This window comes from Phyllobates terribilis, unplaced genomic scaffold (assembly GCF_046119375.1).
Source record: "Phyllobates terribilis strain yellow unplaced genomic scaffold, ASM4611937v1 Scaffold_1__5_contigs__length_1240528914, whole genome shotgun sequence".
Classification (NCBI taxonomy): domain Eukaryota; kingdom Metazoa; phylum Chordata; class Amphibia; order Anura; family Dendrobatidae; genus Phyllobates; species Phyllobates terribilis.
This window is the reverse complement of record NW_027362761.1, coordinates 1,206,876,122-1,206,882,121: the sequence shown is the minus strand read 5'-3', so window position 1 is coordinate 1,206,882,121 and position 6,000 is coordinate 1,206,876,122.

The following is a 6,000-nucleotide window of genomic DNA, read 5'->3' as shown; positions in this document are numbered from 1 at the left end:
CAGTCTTTTTGTGAAAAGGCACTCAGTACCCGACGGCAATGGGATTTTCTTCTTCCATTGCTGCGGGCACGCAATCCTGCCGACTACGCCAAGTTGTGACGTTCACAGCCCTCCCTGGGAGATGGGGTTACTCGGAGCTGGGTCAGATGTTGGGGGTTGCTGGGGATGCAGTAGTGGCCTAGACCCGTCCCGTGCCCAGGGCTGTCACATAAAAGTATTGGGCTTTCAAGTAAGAGTGGTATTTTCCGACTACGCCACCTACGGTTTCCGGTGATGAGCACCAGCGCTGTTTCAGTCCACTGAGGCCGGTGTTACAGACAGCTAAGATGGGACGGCTCCCCGCAGGCGGAGCAGGCCTCAGGGCAGTGTGAGGAGGAATGGTGGGTGCAGTGCCGCGCAGGAAATAACAGGCTGAAGCGGGGTGTGAAGTCATCCAGGGTTTTTACTCAGTCAGATGAACTTTAGCCGCAAAGCTCCCCTCTGCTCCTCGCGGCGTACTGCGGCCACCAGGAAGGGGGTTCAGCACTTCCAAGGTAGATCAGGAGCACCTGTCGAGACCCCTCTGGTGTGTGTTCCTCTCAGGGCCGGCGTCAGCACCCGGCGCACCCGGGCAAGTGCCGGGACCCTGAGCAGGCAGGGGGGCCCACTGGTGGTCGCGCACCCCGCTGGGCTATGGGCGGAGGAGAGCGGTGTCAGCGCCCGTCCTTCTCCGCCGCTTGCTCAGGGCCCCGGCAGCTGGATACTTACCTCTCCCCGTGCCTCCGCAGATCAGCTGTCCTGCTCTGCGCTCCCTGTGACGTCTCAGGTCAGAGGTCGCGGTGACGTCTTTCCACCGCGCGCTCCCCTGAGCCGTCACAAGGAGCGCAGAGTGGGATGACGCTGGCAACCCTGGAGTCCAGACCCGAGCAGCGGGCAGCAGGTGAGGAGGAGGGAGGTGATTATTTGGGGGCTGACAGACTGCATGGGGCATTATAAAGAGAGGGGGGGGGGGTGACATCCTGCATGGGGCATTATAAAGAGAGGGGGGTGGCATGGGGCATAATATGGGGGGTGACATCTTGCATGGGGCATTATAAAGAGAGGGGGGATGACAGACTGCATGGGGCATTATAAAGAGAGGGGGGGTGACATCCTGCATGGGGCATTATAAAGAGAGGGGGGTGACATCCTGCATGGGGCATTATAAAGAGAGGGGGGTGACATCCTGCATGGGGCATTATAAAGAGAGGGGGTGACATGCTGCATGGGGCATTATAAAGAGGGGGGGTGACATCCTGCATGGGGCATTATAAAGAGGGGGGGTGACATCCTGCATGGGGCATTATAAAGAGGAGGGGTGACAGCCTGCATGGGGCATTATAAGGTGGGGAACAGCCTGCATGGGGCATTATAAGGTGGGGAACAGCCTGCATGGGGCATTATAAGGGGGGACGGGACGGCCTGCATAGTGCATTATGTGGGGGGAACAGCCTGCATGGAGCATTATAAGGGGGGGGCAGCCTGTATGGGGCATTATGAGGGGGGTAACAGCCTGCATGGAGCATTATAAGGGGGGGACAGCCTGTATGGGGCATTATGTAGGGGGTAACAGCCAGCATGCAGCATTATATGGGGGCCAGTATCCTGTATGGAGCGTTATAAGGGGACCAGTATCCTGTATGGAGCATTATATGGGGGCCAGTTTCCTGTATGGAGCGTTATATGGGGGCCAGTATCCTGTATGGAGCTTTATAAGGGGACCAGTATCCTGTATGGAGCGTTAAATGGGGGCCAGTATCCTGTATGGAGCTTTATAAGGGGACCAGTATCCTGTATGGAGCGTTATATGGGGGCCAGTATTCTGTATGACGCCTTATATGGGGGCCAGTATTCCGTATGGAGCCTTATATGGAGGCCAGTATTCCGTATGGAGCCTTATATGGGGGCCAAGTATTCCGTATGGAGCCTTATATGGGGCCAGTATTCCGTATGGGGCCTTATATGGGGGCCAGTATTCCATATGGGGCCTTATATGTAGGCCAGTATTCCGTATGGGCCTTATATGGGGGCCAGTATTCCGTATGGGGCCTCATATGGGGGCCAGTATTCCGTATGGGTCCTTATATGGGGGCCAGTATTCCATATGGGGCCTTATATGGGGGCCAGTATTCCGTATTGGGCCTTATATGGGGGCCAGTATTCCGTATAGGTCCTTATATGGGGGCCAGTATTCCGTATGGGTCCTTATATGGGGGCCAGTATTCCGTATGGGTCCTTATATGGGGGCCAGTATTCCGTATGGGTCCTTATATGGGGGCCAGTATTCCGTATTGGGCCTTATATGGGGGCCAGTATTCTGTATGGGGCCTCATTTGTCGGCCAGTATTCTGTATGGGGCCTCATATGGGGGCCAGTATTCCGTATGGGGACTCATATGGGGGCCAGTATTCCGTATGGGGCCTCATATGGGGGCCAGTATTCCGTATGGGGCCTTATATGGGGGCCAGTATCCTGTATGGAGCATTTTATGGGGGCCAGTATCCTGTATGGAGCATTTTATGGAGGCCAGTATTCTGTGTGGAGAGATTCGCTGGTTTCTGAGCTATTGCAGAATTTACAATAGATATCGCTCATGTAATGTAAGAAGTAAAATCTTTGCATTGTACTATATATATATTTCTCTGCGGTATCTGTGCATCATGAATCGTGGTATGTATTAAAGGGGCCCACTGAGACTCATTCGCCCGGGGCCCATAAAAGCCTGGAGCCGGCCCTGGTTCCTCTCCTTGGTAGGTTCTCCCACTGAGTCTTCTCCTGACTGTATGTGTGGTACGAACGTAGTGTAAGGCTGGGTCCCACTGGGTAAACACAGTTTAAGAGATACAGGTGGCGTAGGCCGCTCCGTCCATATCCCCCTGGGATCCACTAAGCCTCCGGGCTTTTCTGACTGAGACGTGAAGTGACAAAGTCAGATATCGGGGGCCGGTCACCCCTCTTGCAGCAGGAATCCCTCTGACTAAGCCAGAATAAAGAGTACAGGTGGCATATGCCGCTCCGTCCGTATCCCCCTGGGATCCTTTTGCCTGTGGAGCCTTTCTCCTCTGCTCCCCTCCGGGCCTTCTTAGGTAGGGACCTTGACCGGGCAGAGACAGTGGTTAACTCTGACCCGCTCCTCGTCTGAAGGCCAGAGAACGAGGACCGTGTATCTTCAGTCAGCTGCAGACTCTAGCAGAGGACCACAATCAGAGATGAAGATCACAATCAAAGACCTTGAACTTAAGATGGCCGTGGATTAAATATGAATGAATAAGTGTACCCTAAAAGTTTGTCCTCCACCCTCACCCACTACATGGTTCCCCCTATCTTTGGTTCCCCCCATCTCCTCTATCCGGGCCCGGGGCATTACCCTGGTGCATTTAGGCCCCCTACAGGACAGGAGTGATGTAGTGTTGAGTGGTGAAGTGGGGTCCTGAGAAATGCTCCATCTTTACCTGAAAGAGGAGATACCACACCTCGAACTGAGGTGCAGTACCCCTGTGGCGACTGAACCCTCAGGGGCGCCACATTTTCACTGAAGCCTCTGATGGTGAGGTCAGGCTTGAGCAGCAGGTAGTTGCCAGGTACCACACCAGGACAGTGTCCGGAGCAGTAGCAGCTGACCCCAAAGTTCAGGAATGCTGGTTCGATATTGTGTCCAGGCAAGACAGGTCAGCCACTGGTACGGGTTCAGACTGTGCGGCCTCAGGATAGAAGACAGGACAGCCACTGGTACTGGTTCAGATTGTACAGCCTCTGGTAGCAGACAGGTTGGCCACTGGTACAGGTTCAGACTGTGTGGCCTATGAACCCCGGGGACCTTTCACATGTCAGCGCTACACACAGCAGGAGCGCTTTCATGCTCCTGTCTCAATGTGTTCTGCTGGCTTCTTGAGAAGTCTCATCATGCCGCTGCTCAACAAACCACCCAGATGTAGCAGAGCTGGAATTCGTTGTGGGATAGCATCACACAGGGATTCTCAGCAGACAGGTGAGGAATATGGTGATTTATTATTTTTACAGTAATAAATGGGAAAAGAGTATTTATTTTAAATAAAGGCGTTTGTGTCTTTCTTTCAATTAAAAGGACTTTATTCTGGGTGTTTTAAATTTACAATATGACTATGGTGTTAGTAATGGGGGCATCTTATAGACCCCGCAATATTACTAACCCCTGTGCTTGATGTCAATGGCGATAAAACAGCTAACATCAACCCCAAACCTATTACCCCACTTTCCACCTGACCAGGGCAAGTAGGAAAAGCCGGGCAAAGCACCAAAATTGGCACATCTAATAGATGCGCCTTTTCAGGGGCGGCTGTGGGCTACTATTTTGAGGTTGAGGAGGGCTAATATCCATGGCCCCTTTCTAGTCTGAGAATACCAGCCCCCGGCTGTCTGCTTTAGCTTGGCTGGTTGTCAAAACGACTCTATGCCGTTTTTTCTATTATTTATTTAAAAATTAAAAAATACAGAGTGGGACCCCTCTATTTTTGATAACCAGCCAATATAAAGCTGACAGCTGTGAGCTGCAGCCCGCAACTGTTGGCTTTACCTGCGCTGGTTACCAAGAATAGAAGAGACCACATATTTTTATTTTTTATTTATCTACTGTATAGGTGCCAGCTGGTGAATACTCTCATCAGCCTTGCCTGCTCTCACTGCTATCAGAAAAAGAAGGTGTAGGATGATGAGAGTAGAAGTCTCATCAGCCGACGCCTGTGACCGGCGATAACCTTTTCACTGCTTGTCACATGCTGTCATTTGTCTGACAGCATGGGAACTGCAGCTCTCTGACCGACGATAATGAACTTATGATCAGAGCCCGATCAGAGCCCGTGTTTCACACACTGTTAAGCATATGACAACATGGGAAACAACGGATGTTTGGGACTCCCATTCATTTGAATGGGATCCGGGTTAGAATTCGGGGAACCGTTCTGGTACCCGAATCAAATTTTTTTTTCATCCATCACTAGTCTCTTCCCTCCATATCTTGAAGTGCTGTAAAGTGATGATCACTCCCATCAATTATGATTCTTTTTTGTTTCACAAGACCAGATCACTTTCCTCTTTCATTGTAGCCGAGTTATTTAATGAATATACAAATTGTAAATCTATAATTTATTATAAATTTTATTAGTCTACGCTAACTCTTGTTTAATTATAACATATCCGCTTTTTTATTTTAGTCATCAATTGATATCTACAATTTTTTTTTAAATTTCTTACTACACATTGCAATCAATTGCTAGGCAATTCCCAAAGCTCTCCAGCAATCAGACAGTTAATGTGTGAAGAAAGGAGGGAATGATGATGATGATTGTGTCCAGCTGTGTGGACTCTTGTACATCTCCCACCCTGAGTGTCCCCAGCCCCTGGTCACAGCCCCATGTCACTTGTCCCTGAGCCCCCAGCATAGGGGGGACCCTCTGTGTTCCTCACTACCGGGTGCTACTTTTCCCAAGTCATTACCACGGGGTGAAATTCTGCAGCTTTTTAAGTGAAATCCATTAACAAAGTCCACAGAGCTAATGGGGGGCAAAGTGCAGCAATTCCCTTCACTAATTACTATAATGCCCCGGTGATAAGGGGGAAAAGAAGGGAGGACCCCCAGCAATGTCACCATCACCTGTGTCTCCCATGGGACTGATGGGGTTAATATAGGAGCATAATATCAGAAGTGATGATCTTAGGAGGATCGATGAGATCTGAGGAGGATCGGAGCTTAGAGAAAGGAAAAAAGGGATTTCAGGATCGGAACAATCAGATTGTAAAAGATCAAAACTGGAAGAAGAAGGAAAAAATGTCAGAAACCTGGAGGAATATGAGGAGATCAAGAGATCCCACAGAACAATGGAGGAATGGTCACCAGATGTGGATGGTTGGGCTGGAGACTCCGGCGCTGCTGCCATCTTCATCTCATCCAGGGACCGAGATTGTCCTCAGTATCAGCCGAGGTGAGAAAGCAGCAGACACCGTCCA